We start from the raw sequence: 17,402 nt of genomic DNA, 5'->3' as shown, positions 1-17,402 counted from the left end.
AAGCCTTGAAATTCTCTTGGCAAAGAAGGTCCAGCAACTACAGTGCTTGGAAGGAAGGAAGGAGTGTAGGCAGGGTGAAGAGGGAGGGCCCTTCCACTTTGGGACGCTAGATGGTGCTATGGGACTCCACTGAGCTGGCTGGAAACAAATTCCCAGAGCAGGCCAACCAGGTCCAGCAAGACCTCCCGGCTTCTTTCTCATAGACTGTGGAGTCAGAAAAAACTACACCCCATTCTGGGACTCGCTCAGCTTTCTCAGAAGTGAGTTCAGACATTTTTTCCCCCCGCTGAAACCCTACTACTTGTGAGTGCTGGGCTAGGCACTTAGGGGTGACCATTATCCTTCATGCAGAGAACCATCCTGGGCAGCAGGTGATTTATTATTTTCACCCTCCTCAAGTTAAGGATTAGAGGCTTAGAAGTCACTGCCCTGGAGGTGAAAGTGAGTGGCCTCTTCACAATCCTGTAGCTTTGGGTAGCCATCCCAGAACAGCTCCTCCCTGCCCCCACTCCAACCATTCAGCTGTTTAACAAGCCAGGCCTGTCTCCTGATTCTGCCCTGCGCTGCCTCCTTATAGGATTCCCATGGAGAAACAGTGTCTTTTTTTTTTTTAACTGAGGAACCCAAATCTCAGGAATCTTAGGTTCCATGGGGGACTCTGAGTCAAGCATACTGCATCTGGGGGCTCCAGTCAGGTGGTGGCTCTATTCCATAGAGAAGCCCAGCAAGGCTGGCCCAGTGGCTGTGCTGAGCATGTGCAGATTGTCCATTCTGGGGAAGGACGAGACTATACAGGCTGTGAGCTGTCCCCGTGAGCACCGGGACTCTTTCTAGGGCTTTAGGAGGTCAGACAGGATACCCAGCAGCCCTGAGGTTTCTCATGAGGTTGCAGGTGGGGGCAAGTGGGATCAGTTTGTACAAGGACTAATGAGAGCAAGTAAAGGACAGCAGGAAAAAAAGGGTCAACTGTGTGCCAGCCCCTGCGGGCTTTTCTTGTGGGCCACGCCCTCTTCGTTTGTTTACACTGTTGAGTTGTCAGAACCAGCGCACCGCATGGTACACAGCAGGCTAGCAGCAGCAGTTTGGTCCAGAACTGAAAAAGCAGGTGTATAAACAAGCCTCTGTGTGCAGAACTAGAAGGGACTGCTAAGGATACCTGTCAATGTCACGATGCTTAGAGGACTAGAGGATGCCAACCTCTAAAATGAAAACACAGTCAGGATTTAGGAAGAAGAAAACAACCCCTCCCGCCTTAGACAAGCCTGAGTGTAGGACATGTGGCTTGAAGAAGCTAAGTGGGAAAGCACACAAAAATGGGAATGGATGGGGCTGAGCGCACACGGGCAAGTGGGCAGGGCGTCCAAAGACACCACTGCTTTTCTGGGTTGTTGCTGCCACCCAAAGGTGGCCAGGCCCTGCCTGGGATCCTGGGCACCCAACCTAAGGGAACCTTGCACCTCACAGCAGCCGTTTGTATGCCAAGAAAAAGGACATGCCAGGAGAGAAGAAAGGAAGAAGTAAGTGGGGTAGAAGGATGAAAAGGGTCTTGAGGCTTCCCAAAACCCTTTTCCCAAGATATGGAGGAAGACGGAGAAGATTCTGCTGCCTGGGATACTGGCTTGGCTGTTCATGGTTTACTCAGTCTGACCTTTAAATGGTCTTTTCGTGAGGAAACAGATCTGAAAGTTCACACAATTGGCTCAGGGTCACCCCAACAGTGCGACATCCAGAACCTGTGCTCTCAATCTCTACCACCTATAGAATCAATCTCTGTGATTCCTATTTCTGAAAAGCTTCCTAGGCAATTCTAATGTGGGGACTAAGTCACCCAGATGACATTTACCGGCCAGTGCCCTCCCAGCCTTCCCATACAGCTCCCAAAGCAGGCACCAGGCCGGAGATGCTAATATGTAGTTCTAATGTATAGTATACGATTGAGAAATGCATGTAACAACAATTCCTCAGCATATACCATAGTCCGGTGTAAGCTCATCCCTCCCCCAATGCCTGCTTCAGCTTCTAAGAGGGATGGTCATAGGGTGGGTGCAGACATTTGTTTTGGAGAAGCTGGGCCTATCAATGTGAAGCCTGTGCCCTCCATAGCCAAAACTGGCTTATGGGGCTCAGGAAGAGATGGCATGGGTGCCTCTTGGGGATAAGCACCCAAGGAATTAGGTGAGAAACTCCCCCTACACAAGGACCTTCAGCTAGCATGTCCTGCATCTTGCCCGGGCTAGGGAAAGCTCAGCGGGCCATCTCTCCCCAGGGACCCTGGGCAGAAACACAAAGCCTGGAGTTCTCAAGTTGCCTTGGTAACAGGGGATCTACTTGGAAGAAAACAGTTTCTTAAAGGCTTAAAAGGGTGGCTATTTCCTCTGACAGTGAGCAGGCTCTGACCTGTTCCCTGCACCCCTCTTCCTGCCTGCCACACACAGATGTAGAAGAGGGGCCTCTTGCTTCAGCAGTCCTCCTAATGGGGAATGGGGGTAGGGTGGGGACTGGGAAGTGGGGCCCTGGATGTTAATATGAGAAAGGTTAAAATGGAATGTGTGAAGTGCTGGGGAGGGGCTTAGCTCACAGGACCCACACATAGCCCAAACAAGGAGGGCCAGTTCCCTTGCAATTCCTTTCTCCCCACTTAGCGCACACAAATGAAACCTGGCTGGGGAATGGACTAAGCCAGACAACCTAGCCAATCCAGACCCTCAGGTGAGTCTCTCATCTCTTGCCTGGACCACTGTAGCTCCTTGCTGGTTGTTATAAGCAGCCCCTCCCTAATTTCTGCTCCTACTAATCAAGCCATTTTCCATGTGTCTGAGGTGGTGTTATGGTGTGTGTGTGTGTGTGTGTGTGTGTGTGTGTGTGTGTGTGTGTGCGTGTGCGTGCACATGGGCACGGACACACATGCTGTTTTGAACTTACAAATCTCATCCTCATTGACTCTCCTGGACCCGATTCTGACATTCCGACATTCTTCTTTCTGGTCATAAGGTAGGCATGCTCACTCATCTGCCCAGCCATACTCCTTCCTTCTAGTCTGTCCTGTCTCCAGACACGTCCAATCACTTCCTTCTTCTCCTTACACACCCTTTCATGCCTCTGGGCCTTTGACCTTCCCATTCTTCTGCTTTAAAAACTCATAAACATTCATTCTGGATGCAATGACATGACCCTACAGTCTTAATTATATGAGAGGCTGAGGCTGGAGGATTGAGCCCAAGAGTTCAAGACCAACTTGCGCATTCTAAGGAGAACCTTCTCAAGAATGAGGGAAGGAAAGGAAAGAGGGATAGAGGAAAAGGAGAAAAGGAAAGGGGAACGGTGTAGGATTTACAAACATCCTTGGCTCCACTCCAGCGGCAATCTGCTCAGCGCCAAGATTACTTCATGAAGTCACCTCTGCTCCCAAACAGCCCTGCCCTTCTCACTTCCTCCTTGCTGAACCATGAGCCTGGAGCTCCACTTCAGAACAAGGGTGTTTGGATTGCAACATGAGCTTATTGCTGCAGGGCTGGTGTAGCGTGAGAACGTGGGCTTTCCCCCGGGAATATGGATGCTGCATTAGGAGTAGCCTTTGGAAGTTGGCCTGGCCCCTTAGGCCTGGCTGCTGTGGTGCTTATGAAGCTGGGAGGTCCATATAACAAACTGGAGGGGAGACAATAGGGACTGGAACCATGAGAAATTCATACCCCGCCCTTCTGCCATCAGACTTCTGAAACAATGAACCCCAAGGAATTTAAAATTTCCCAGGAATCCCAGAAGGGAAGGGCTGAAGCCCTGGTGTCCGTCAGAGCAGGAACCTGCCTCCCAGGAAGAGTTCTGACAACTTATCAGACCAAGCTGCAGTACAGACCAGAGCCCAGACTGTAATGGGTCAGTGATGACTCCCCACGTCTGTAGCCCCAAATATGGACTTGGACTCGCTCTTCCTCTTCTCAGTGTGGCCACACTGAAAACCACTTTTATCTGGTTTTCATTATTTCTTCTCTCTTTAATTGCTATATTGAGGACAGGGAGCAAAGACTAGCTTCTTCAGACTGCCAGGCACCCAGCTGCTCCTTCTCAACTGAGCTCCTTGGCAGTGTCCATCATCTCTCTGGGGGCCATGACCTCCTCTCACTTTGTAGTGAAGAGTGGCCTCCACTGGGCTTAAGGTTTACACAGACTTAAGCCTTGAACTTGGTCTCTGCCGCTCTTGTGATGCATACCCTGTGTTTCTCTAAGTCTTGTTTTCTTTTTTCTAAAAATGGAGGTAATAATAGAACATATTAATGAGCTCGTTGATATGAACCAGGAATGATTATAATAGCCAATACCTAGTCAGCTTTCCACTTATTAATCATCACAACATTCGTATGAGTAGCACTACTAGGCCTGCTTTGGTAGATTAAGACACACGGCACAGAGGTGAAGCTGACCAGTCTAACACTAGCATGCAGATAGGCAAAGTTGTGGGCTTCAGAAATGAAGGCCCAGAGAGCTGGGCATGGTGACACACAACTGTAATCCCAGCACTGAGGCAGGTGGATGGCAAGTTCTAGGCCAGATTTGGCTACCTAGTAGAACCCTGTCTCAAGGAAATCAAAACAACGACACACCAGGACTCAGGCATGGTAAGCTGAGGCAGGAGGACCGAATTCAAGGCCAGCCTTGGCTATCTAGTGAGACCTTCTAAACAAACAGGTAAAAGCACACAAACATGAAAACAAAACACAAAAGTAGGCCCAAGGAGCAGAGTTGCTCTAAGATCTAGGGTAGGTGTTTTTTTTTTTTTTGTGTGTGTGGGTTTTTTCGAGACAGGGTTTCTCTGTGTAGCTTTGCACCTTTTTCCTGGAACTCACTTGGTAGCCCAGGCTGGCCTCGAACTCACAGAGATCCGCCTGGCTCTGCCTCCCAAGTGCTGGGATTAAAGGCGTGTGCCAAAACCGCCGGCTTAGGGTAGGTAGGTCTTAAGCTTTCCAAAGTCACATGTGGACTCCTCTGGCAGTTCAGCAAACCTGGATCCTTTCCCAAAATTACATTTTTAAGAAACATTCTTCCTTGCCTTACATGCATAAAACAAAATAAAACATGTAGTGTGACAAAGGAGATCAATCATATGAGACTGTCATTTTTTTTTTTAAATCATTTCGTGGTCCAGTTCTATCTCTAATAACAGATTAATCATACGGCTTTAGTGGCAAGGCTAGAGATTCGAGTCTGGTGATTTCTGAGACGTAACAACTGTATCACAATATAAAAACAGTTGTGATTTCTGTTGGTGAGAAAATCCTGATTCGGCTAATATTCTTGTTGCCTACATTCATACTTCGAGGAAGTGCTAATATTCTGTTCGTGGTTAGGGGAGAAAAGATCAAATTGGTTTTCTACCCCAGTTCTCAGATCCCCTAAATTCTAGCTGTAGACTCACTAGAGATCCATGGAGTTAACATCCAAGAGTCCTGCCTGCCACAGGGTATCAGAGGCAAGACAATGGCTGCCCTGTCAGCTGTGGGGACAAGCTGCGGTTGGCAGAGGGACAAGTGTGTGGTTTCTCTTTCAAGAACTGTTTACAGAAATCATGAAGTCTGGCAGCTCCCTCTTCCTCTTGGTCCTGAGTCAGCAGCCCGGGGTGGGGCTGCCGCTGTCACAGTTGGTTTGGGTTTCTAGCTCACCACACACCCATCCCAGAGAGTTGATTCTTTTTTTTTTTTTCTTTTTTTATTTTCTCACCAAGGAAGTGGTGGTGGTGTTTGCTTTGTCTTAAAATGAAGAGCTGCTTGCAAGAGACACAGATGTTTCATCAGTCTGGAAATAATCTAGAAGTAGACATGTTATCAACTCTAACCACATTTTCTGAACTCATGAATGCTTTGCCCTAGGACCTGGGCCAGACTTGGGACATGCAGAGAAAAGGGGAAAAATTACCAACTGGGTCAGTCACCCTAGATTATCAGTCAGAATCAGCCCTTGCCCTGTATCTCAAATGCCTTTTCCTGCCTTCCCGAGTCTCCCACCTGTCATCTGAGTCCCTGCCAACCAGGACAGCACAGTACTGGGCACTGTGACCAAGAAGACGTATGGTCAGTACAGTAGGAGGCCTTCCTTGCCTCAGTTCCCATTCAGGACACAATGTAGGTGCTCCATATGATCAAGCCATGGGCCTATCTACAAAGCTTTGCTTGAGAGTCCCTGCTGTTAGAACCTGATGCCTTAGGCTCTGTTCCAGGCCCTCATACTTACTCAGAAATGAGCCACTTTGGCTGAGGGCCATGTACTAAAAAGCTGCAGCTTAATTTCCACAGTGAGAGATAGGAATGTGACAGCCCTGTGCACCATAGCCACTGGTTAGTAAAGACACTAGTTCAGAATAATCTGCTTCCATTAGCACAAGGAACGGAAAAGTATGCTTTGGGGTTCAGGCTAAGAGCTACATAAGCAGGAATGAGGAGACTTACTTTCTTGCCTGTAAAGGACATGCATATGCATTCTTAGATGTTCAAACACAGGCAGAAGGAGGCCAATGAGATTTCAAACACTCTTGGTTAGACTGACCAAGAATAAGAGACAGAAGGCTCTCAACAACTAAACTTCAGAAGTAAACATGGGGATATTACAATTGGCCTTATAGGAGCAAAAGGAATAGGCAGGAAGAATCTGGGAACAGTTATATGCCAAAAAGACAACCTAGATGAAACACTAAATTCCTAGAAAGACACAAACTGTCAAAAATGCCTGAAGATGAGGCCACCAATATGTCCCAGCAGATAAAAGTGTTTGCTGTGCCAACCTGGTGACCTGACTTCTATCCCTAGAGGCCATGGTAGAAGGAGAGAATTGACTCTAGAAAGTTGTCCTCTGACCTCCACATCTTGTAGTGGTTTGAATAGGAATGGCCCCCATAGGCTCATATACTTGAATGCTTAGTCATCAGGGAGTGGAACTGTTTGAAAGGATCAAGAGGTGTGGTCCTGTTGGAGGAAGTGTGTCACTGAGGGTGAACTATGAGGTTTCAAAAGCCCATGTCAGGTCCAGTCTATCTGTTTCTGTCTTTCTCTCTGCTGCCTCCAGATTAGGATGCAAAGCTCTCAGCTACTGCTCCAGAGCCACATGTGCTGCCATGCTCCTCACCATGATGACAGTGGACCAATCCTCTGAAACTGTAAGCAAGCCTCCAATTAAATGCTTTCTTTTGTAATCTTGGTCATGGTGTCTCTTTATAGCAATAGAACAGTGGCTAAGACACACATGCTCTGTGGCATGCTCATGACTGCACTTACACACACACACACTATTGAAAAATAAAAAAAAATTAAAAGTGACTAAAGAAGTAATAGAAACTTCAAATGATCTTATAATAACTAAAGAGACTAAGTTACCTGTGGTGATATACTGTGTACCCTATTAAACTTTGCCTGAAGATCAGAGAACAGAACAAGCCACTAGATCAAATATAGAGGCTAGGCAGTGGTAGAACACACCTTGAATCCTAGCACTTTGGAGGCAGAGATCCACGTGTAACCCTGTGAGTTCAAAGCCACCCTGGACTACAATGAGGTTGACTCAGTCTAGGAGAGAAAACAGAACTAGGCAGTGGTGGCACACTCCTTTAATCCTAGTACTAGGAAGTACACACATGTCTTTAATCTTGCACTAGAGAGGTTAAGACAGGAAGTGATATTGTGGAAGGAGAAAGGTATATAAGGCATGAGGAGACAGAACTAGAAAACTTTTCAGCAGAAGCATCCCTTTCAGCTAGAAGCCCTTTCGGCTGGAGCTCTTTCAGGTTGAGGAGTTGGTGAGGTAAGAACTAGTGGCCATGGCTTGCTCTGCTTCTCTGATCTTTCAGCTTTCACCCTGATATTGGCTCTGGGTTTTTATTAATAAGATCTATTAGAATTTGTGTTACAGTTACCTACAAAGAAAAGCCCAGGGAGCTGGGAAGATGGCGTATTGTTGTTCTTGTAGAGGACCCAGGTTCAGTTTCTGGCACCCACATGGCAGCTTAGGTCCAAGGAACCTAACACCCTTTTCTGGCTTTCATGAACATGGCATGCATGTGGTGCACAGACTTCCATGCAGGAAAGGCATTCATACACATAAAATACAATTAAATAAATCTTTAAAAAAAGAATGGATAAATAAAATGTAGTATATACACAATGGAATTTTTTAAAGAAGGCCAGAAACATATGGATTCGCTGGTGAAGACTACCAAATATTTAAAGAAAACACCAATTCTTTATAAACTTTTTCAAAATATTGATGAGAATGTAACACTTTTCAGCTTATTCCATTAGGCCAGTACTACTCTGACACTAATACCAACAATAAACAACACAAGTACAGATCATCATCTCTTATCAGTATGAATGCAAAAATTCTCAACGAAATATTAGCACACCAAATCCAGTAATATATGAAAGGAATCATATACCACTACCAAGTAGAATTTATCCTAAGAATGAAAGATTGTTTTAATATCTGAAAATCAATGTAATGCATCATATTGATAGAATGAAAAACAAAATCATGATCAATCTTAGAAGGTGTGGTGATGTATTATGTACCCTAATAAACTTGCCTGAAGATCAGAGGACAGAGCCAGCCATTAGATTAGACATAGAGGTCAGGCCGTGGCGGCACACACCTGTAATCCCAGCACTTGAGATCTCATGCCTTTGCTTGGGAAGCACATACACCCTTAATCCCAGGAAGTAATACGGCAGGGTAGAGAAAGGTATATAAGGCGTGAGGAAATAGAAACTCACTCTCTTTAGGCTGAGGATTTTATAGAGGTAAGAACTAGTGGCTGGCTGTTCTGCTTCTCTGATCTTTCAGCTTTCACCCTGATATCTGGCTCTGGGTTTTTTATTAAAAGACCATCTAAGATTTGAACAACAAAAAGGCACAAAAATGATTTGATATTAAAAAAATTCAATATCCTTGTGATAAAAGCATGCAAACAAACTAAGAATAGACAAAAGGCATGGAAGAGAAACTCACAGTCACATCACTTTTAATGTGTTGAAACACTGAATACATTCCCCTAAGATCAGAAACAAGAGCAGGGTATCTGCTCTTTACCACTTCCATTCAACATTACCCTGGAGTGTGGTGGTGGTTTCAATGAGAAATTCTCCTCACAGACTCATGGATATGAACACTTGGTCCCCATTGGTGATGCTGTTTGGGGAACTTATGGAACCTTTTGCATCACTGGGGGTGGGCTTTGAGGGTTTTATGGCTTCACCCCACTTCCTGTTCCAGCTGTCTGCTTTCTTTATACAGACAAAATGTAATTTCTCTGCTTCCTGTTCCTGTTGCCATGCCTTCCCCACTATTATGGACTTTACCACTCTGGAACTATAAGCTAAAATTAATCCTTTCTTCTTTGAGCTGCTTTTTTTTTTTTGAGCTGAGGATCGAACCCAGTGCTCTACGACTGAGCTAAATCCCCAACACTTGAGCTGCTTTTGATCATGGTATTTTATCATAGCATCAGAAAAGTAACTAATACATACAGGTTGTAACCAGAATGATTAAATTAAAAATTAAATAAAATACATACAGATCGGAAAGGAAGAAGTAAACTAAATTTCAAAGATGACATGATCTCATACATGAAAGAGTCTAAGAAATCCACTAGAAATCTATTTAAAAATAATGTGTTTGATAAGGTTGTAGCCTATGAATCATATAAAAATGTAATATTATATACTTGTAATACAAATCTGAAATGAAATAAGAAAATAAATCAGGAGTGATAGTGTAAGTCTATAATCCCAGCTATTCAAAAGGCATTCACAGGAAGATATCAAGTCTGTGGCTAGCCTGGGCAACTTTATGAGACCATGTCTCCAAATAAAAATTCTAAACAAAGACTTAGGTCTGTAGTTCAATGGGAGAGCCCCTGACTGGCATATACAAGGTTCATTTGATATCCAATGCTGAACACTAGTCAAAAAAGAAACCAATTCTACTTACAGTATCATCATGGAAAAAGAAAGAAATGTGAGCTTGAGAGATGACGTGATGGGTAAAAGCACTACCCATATGAGCCCAATGACCTGACTTCCATGCCTGGAATACATGTAAAAAGCAGATGTGGTGGTGAACATCTATAAAGTCGGTACTCCTACATAGACATGGGAGGCAGAGACAGGAGAATCACCTGGAAACTTGTGGGCTAGTTATCTTGAAATTTGCTATTCAGCAACAGAAACAAGATGAAAGGAGAGACCTGACTCCCAAAAGTGGTCCTCTGAACCCCACATGTGCACCACAATATGCATATACCTACCTACAGCCCCTGCGTGCGCGCTCATACAGGTGGAGGTATTGAGGCAGGGTTTCTCTGTGTAGCCGTGGTTGTCCTGGAACTCTATCTGTGGACCAGCTGGCCTGGAATTCACAGAGATCCACCTTTCTCTGTTTCCAAAGTGTTAGGATTAAAGGCATGCACTACCATGACCAGCTGTAAATATATTTTTTAAAAAGAATAAAGAACCTGGGCCTAACTGGGTGGCAGTGGCACACACCTTTAACCTCAGTACTCCAGAGGCAGAGGCAGAGGCAGATGGATCTCTGTGAGTTCAAAGCCAGCCTGGTCTACAGACAGAGTTCCAGGACAGCCAGGGATGCACAGAGAAACTGTCTCAAAACTTGCCCCCACCACCACCACACAAAAAAGCCAGAACCTGGGCCTGTTTCAAGCCTGCAACCCCAGCTACTGAGGGGGTTAAAGTAGAAGGGTCTTAGGTTCAAGGCCTGCCTGGGCTAGAAGTCAAGTCCAGCCTGTAGAATTTAGTGAGACCCTATCTCAAAATAAAAGCACAAGAAGAGGGCTGGGAAGATGCTGGTAGAATGGCTGCTTAGCATGTATAAAGCCCTGGGTTCAGTCTCCAGCTCTGAATAAAACCAGCTTGGTGCCACATGTCTGCCTTCCCAACACTAGAGAAGTGGAGGTAGAGTGATCAGAAATTCAAGTTCGGGGTTGGGGATTTAGCTCAGTGGTAGAGCGCTTGCCTAGCAAGTCCAAGGCCCTGGGTTGGTCCTCAGCTCTGGAAAAAAAAAAGAAATTCAAGTTCATCCTTGACTACACAGTGAGTTCAAGGCTAGCCAAAGATACATAAGACTTTTTCTTTAAAAAATTAAAATAAAGCTGGGCATGGTGGTACATGTCTTTTATCCCAGCACTCAGAAGGCAGAGCAGGCAGATCTTTATAAGTTCAAGACCAGCCTGGTCTAAAGAGAATTGAAATAAAACAGAGGGGTGAGAATATTGCTCAGTGGTAGAGCACTTCATCAGCATGCATAAGACCCTAGGTTCAATCTGCAGTACCAACATCTCCTCTCCAAAAACAATAAAACCCATAGAAACAAAGTTAACAAAAGAGGTGCAAAATTTGTATATTGAAAACTACAAAACATGGAAAAGACAGCTTTGAAAGCAAGCAGAAAGATATGCCATGATTATGGATCAGAATACTTAATATTATTAAAATACTACCAATATTGGTATACAGACACAACACAATTCTTTTAACACTTTTCTTTTCTTTGTACAAAATTCACACAGTGATTCTAAAGTCTACATGGAAATTCAGGTGGCCCAAAATTGCTAAAACTTGAAAAAGAACAAAGTTGGATGATTTATTTGCTAATTTTAAAATTTTATACAAGTTTTTGATAATTAAAATCTTAATTATCAGACTTCAAATTAAATATATAAAACAATATAACAAAATCGAGAGTCCAGAGACAAGCCTACTCATCTATTACCAATTAACTTTTGGCACAGGTGCCAATTCCATCCAATGGGAAAGTCTTTTCACCAAGTGGTGTTGGGCAACTGGCTAGGTAAATGCAAAAATGTGGAACTAGAATCTCTTCTTATGTACACACAGAAGTAAATCCAAGTATGTCAAAGACCTATACATAGCATCTAAAACTACAAAACTTCAAAGGAAACATAGGTATCAATCTTGGAGACCTTGGATTAGATCACAGCTTCTTAGATATGACAATGAAGGAAAAATACAGACAAACTGGACTTCATCAAAGTTTAAAACTTTTTGTTATAAATAATTCCATGCAGAAAGTTAAAAGACACCCTACAGCATCTGAGAGCATATTTGCAAGCTACGTATATGATAAGAGACTGGCATCTAAAATGTGTAAGTGTCTCTTATAAATCAATGAGATAAATAATTCAGATAAAAAATTGGCAAGGGATCTTAAAAGATATTTCTCCAAACAAGATACACAAATAGCCAATAAACACATGAGAAGATGTTCAACACACAAACATTAGGGAAACAAATAAAAAAATACTACTTTGCATCCACTAGGATAGCTACAACAACAACAACAACAACGATGATGATAATATAATCACATACATGTTAGTTAGGATGTGGAGAACCCAGTACCCTCATACATTGCTGATGAATCTACTTTGGAAAACAGTCTTACAAAATGTTAAACAGAGTTACCACATGCTACAACACTTTTGCTCCTAGTAATATACCCAAGAAAAATGAAAATATATGTCCATATAAAATCTTTAAACATGGATGTACATAGCTGAACTATTTACTTTGACCCCAAAGTAGAACAATACAAATGTTCATCAATTGGTGAGTAGATAAACCAATCAATCATACAATAGAAAGTTCTCCATCAACAAAAATGAATGAAGTACTGATACATTCTACACTATGGATAGACCTTGAAAACACCAAGCTATGTAAAAGAAGCCGGCTGCAAAAGGCCACATAGTGAATGACCCTATTTTATGGCATCCAGAACAGGCAAGTTCACAAAATCAGAAAATATATCAATTCTTGCCTAAGGCTGGAGAGAGGCTTGGGAGGAAATGGTGAGTGACTGCTAATGGGCACATTAGGGTGATGCTCTAAAATTGGTAATGGTGATGGCTCATATTCTGTGAAGTTACTTTAGTGTAGTATAAACCTACTGAAGTGCACAACTGGAAAAGGGTGGATTATATGGTATATACAAGCTTTGACTCAATAAAGCTGTTCTGAAACAAAAACAAAAAACACAACCCAAAAAGCCTTATAAAGCAGAAGTGTACCACAAAACCCTACTGAAGCATCAAGACAAGGTGGGAAAATGTGACTGGGGAACTGTGACAAGCTGCAAAAACCCAGTGCATTGCAGTGGAGCCCCAACAGTGACCATATATTAGCAGGCACTGGGCCCACCAAGAATTAAAGTGTTTATTGGAATGCAAAGAAATATACCATTCTGGGGAGCATAGTTTAAAATTGACAGTTGGGGCAGGAAGCAGCATGGTTGGAGCTTCAAGCTCACCCCCACACACCCCCACTCCAATCACCTAAGCTGGATCTTGGTCTTGCAATCAATTTTCTCGGCCCTATATCAGGTTTCACAGCCCAATCAGGATGCTGGAACTTGTGGCAATGAGTAGAGAGTCCACTGACCAGCTTTGAAAATTGAAATTTACTTGGGCTTTCTCGGGTAATTCAGACATCTCCACAGCAATCAATGAACTCGGACAGCTTCCAAGACCTCTCTGCATCTTAGACGGACTCTCTCTCCCTCTCTGCTGTGTCCAGCCTTAGCCTCACATCCATTCCCAGCTGAACTTCCTGGAGCAGCCACTCTCAATACTGGGGTTAAGCTTCCTTTGGTGCAACAGATATTTGTTCATGCCTGTCTGCTTCCGAACTTCTGGAACCTTGAACTCCATTCTACTACCATGTCACCTGAGGAGCACAGATCCACTCTCCTGCCCTTAGGTGAGGATGAGATCCATGTATGGAAGTCATCCTAGCCCAAGTCCTCTACAGTAGTCTTGACTTCCACTCTGCCCATTGCTTGTTCGTGAAGCATTATGCCATTATACTTCTCTACTTCACCAGAGTCTACTCATCAGAGTCTAAAGATATATCATCTCGAATCATATTTTAAAAGTTTGTAACGGTAGAAAGAAATCACTCATGTCAACTTTGTACATGCACACACACACACACACATACACATTTATATATAAATACAATTGCAGTAATGATAGAATTTTACTCAGCAAAATCACAGGAACTTTATGGTCCCCTTAGCATCACCGTCATGCTGAAGGCATATATATATATATATATATATATATATATATATATATATATATATATATATATATATATATATACACACACACACACACACACACACATATATACATATATCCACACATATAAATGTGTGTATATATACACATATATGTATATATGTATATGATTGTATATACACACACACACACACACACACACACACACACACACATATATACACATATATATATGCCAATGTCCCAGACAGTGCTCTAGGCACAAACTTCATCTTCACAAGAATCCTGTGAAGCACATGCTATTATTTCCCTCATGTTACAAACGAAGAAATTGAGACACTGGGAGGTCAGAGAGCTTGTCCAAGGTCATACAGCTATAATCCAGGATGCCTAGCACCAGAGTTTGTGTTCACAACTCCTTGGGGCAATGAAAACACAGAATATTTAGCTATGTATTTATTATTTAGCACTTCCAGATGCTCTGGCTGAGGGCTGGGACCCAGAAATCTGCATGGCTAACAGGTTCCCAAGGGATGTCGATGCTGTTGATGCAAGCACTCTGAGAACCAGTTGCCCTATACTATGATGCCTTGGACAGTAACACATCACTCAGGGATACCCAGAACTCAAACAGGAGTGGCCAGGAGGGTGGCATAACTAACTACCCACCCTCTCCTCTCATTCTCTAATCCTTTCAGGAGGACCCATATCACAAGGCGGTCGTCTCATTCCTGCCGGCCTCAGACACAATTAGCTAAATGTGATCCCATCCATTAAAGGGATTGATAAATCAGTCCCTGGCTGTGAGGCTGCTCCAACTGCTGCTGAATTAATGCCCATGCTGTCACTTGCCTGGTGCCCGCAGCCAATTGATCTCACAGGCAAATAAGATTAACTCAAGATTAACTCAGCTGGACTGCCTACAGCTTCCTCTGCCCCCCAAACTTGAGGAAATTCAGGCTTGTTCATGGTAGGAAAAAAGGCTGTCATTACAAAGAGAACCGTCTTGTCGAAAAGTAAGGGCTTTACCAAGTTGAGATCAGCTTTGGGTCCCGCTGACAGAGCCCAGCTCAGCAAACACTGATTGGTGAACACGGGGAACCAACTGGCTCAGCGCTAACCTGAGGAAGATTTGTCTGTCTGCCCGAGAAACAAATGGTTGGCAAGTTTGGGCAGTTATGTTTCTAGAAAGAGGGTGGTGCCTTGGAGTTGGGCATATGTAGCTTAGGTTCCCTCACTGGTAACTTCCAGAGAAGTCAAAGGATCATAGGGTCCAAGGTGGTGCCTGGATCCTGGGAAGCCACGCAGACCGGCAAAGATCACCGCCCAAGGACATGAGTCTGAAGAGAGCTCAGTGCTCACAGTGGTAGACACAGAGAGGACTCTGAAGTAAACAATGATTTTTTTCTCTTGTTTCAAAATCCTTCAGGTGTGGTTGCAGCTTAGTAGTAGGGAGCTTGCCCAGTATGCGTGAGGACCTAGGTTCGATTCTCAGCACATATATGCGCAAGAAAGGAAAGACGGAAGGGAAGAGAGGAAGAAGGAGGAAAAGCATGCAATACCTTCATGGAGGTCACCTATGCTAGGCAGTGGGTGCTTTGAAAAGCTGCGCAGATCTTGCCTGAGGGATAATTACTCTGCCAATGGTGGAGCTGCCCAAAGATGGCATTTCATTATCTACCTGCTTTGAGAGTTGCTTTATCTAAATGTCACATCGCCTTCTCCAGCAACAAGCGACCTCATCCCAACTTAGGGCAACTGAGAGCATCCAGCTCAGTTCCAGAGCTTCCCCTGGCCTTGACAGGGTGTTGAAGAGGGCCTTGTTCTCACAGCACTGAGTTTACGGTAGCCCCTCCGCACACCCACTTTCCACAGACCAGGATCCCAAGAGCCTCCCCAACAGCCCTCCTGTACTAATGGCAGCCTCAGAGCTGACTTGGCAGGGAGGGAGGTCCGTGGGGTGAGATCTCTACCACTGACGGATGAGGGAGCCCTCTGCCACCTTCCCACTGCCTTTGCCTGCTAATAGTTTCTAGACAACTTCTCTCTTTAAAAATTTGTCAACTTTAAACTTATCTGTCATGCTTTTCTTTGTCTATTTCTTTCAAAACCAGCTCGTCATAGTTAGAGATCAAAGCAATCAGACTGAACGAGGAAAATCCTAATCTGACATGAGAGATAAGCACTGCTGATACATACCTTGGGTGTATCTTTCTGAAAGTTCTCCTGTGTCAAACCAAGATGTGGTGAGCATACTGTAAACATCACTCTGGTTTGTGTAGGCTCGCCCTTGCTACCATGATAAATATTTATTGCTTAGTTACCTTGTGAGAACTGAGAAGCCCGTGGGAAGTCAGTGTATGATATATCGTGTACCCTACTAAACTTGCCTGGGTATTGGAGGACAGAGTCAGCCACTAGACTAGACACAGAGGCCAGGCAGAGGTGGCACACACCTTTAATCCTATCAGACGGATCTCTGTGAGTTCAAGGCCACATTTGGAAACAGAGTCAGGCAGTGGTGGCACACACCTTTAATCCCAGTACTGGGAAGCACACACACCTTTAATCCCAGGAAGTGACGACAGGGCCGAGAAAGGTATAAGGCATGAGGAAACAGGAACTAAAGCAGTTCTGTTGAGACCCTTTTGGGTGAGGACTCAGAGGCTTTCAGTCGGAGGAAACAGGGTCAGCTGAGGAGTTGGCGAGGTGAGGTTGGCTGTGGTCTGCTCTGCTTCTCTGATCTTTCAGCTTTCACCCCAATATCTGGCTGTAGGTTTATTTTTTTATTTTTAAGACCATCTTATATTCGAATAACAACTCTCATACAGCTCCCACGTGCATCCAATGTGGAAACTGAAGTCCAGAAAGAGGAAAGGCTCTTCGTGGGTCCTACACTGAATGACCATGACAGAGGCTCCTCCCCAGCCACTGGAGACCACCCAGATTACCTTCTTACCTGGCCCCATACCTGTACCTTTTCAAATGTGTGAGTTGCCCAACAAGTTTGAAAGCAGGAAAGAAGCAGGAAGCGCCATGGAAATAAAAGTAGCACAAGAAAATGAGGCTGGCCCACCAGTGTGCCTGGGTCCAGATCACCTCAAAGGGTTCAGTGATCCACCCTCAGCCAGGAGTCAGAAAGCTGTGGACAAAGGTCCCTCTCTGCTGCTGCCATCCCTTGTCGGTCCCTTGTAGCTCTGCCTCCTATCTGTTCCCTGCGCAGCAATCAAAGAAATTTTCTTCTTGAAATTCACTCAGGGATGAGGCCATGCAGTATTCGGTATGACACCAGAAGCAAACATGAGAAAAT

At 44.3% G+C, this 17,402-nt stretch overlaps 1 protein-coding gene across 3 annotated transcripts in view; it reads right to left on the bottom strand.

Moving 5' to 3' along the window:
- Nhsl2 (NHS like 2) overlaps positions 1–17,402 on the bottom strand; it is an 82,095-nt gene that overhangs the window by 18,053 nt on the left and 46,640 nt on the right. The gene's annotated exons all lie outside the window — the stretch shown is intronic.

Source organism: Onychomys torridus, chromosome X (genome assembly GCF_903995425.1).
Source record: "Onychomys torridus chromosome X, mOncTor1.1, whole genome shotgun sequence".
Taxonomy (NCBI): Eukaryota; Metazoa; Chordata; class Mammalia; order Rodentia; family Cricetidae; genus Onychomys; species Onychomys torridus.
The sequence above is the reverse complement of the archived record's forward strand: the minus strand, read 5'-3'. Positions and strand labels throughout refer to the sequence as shown.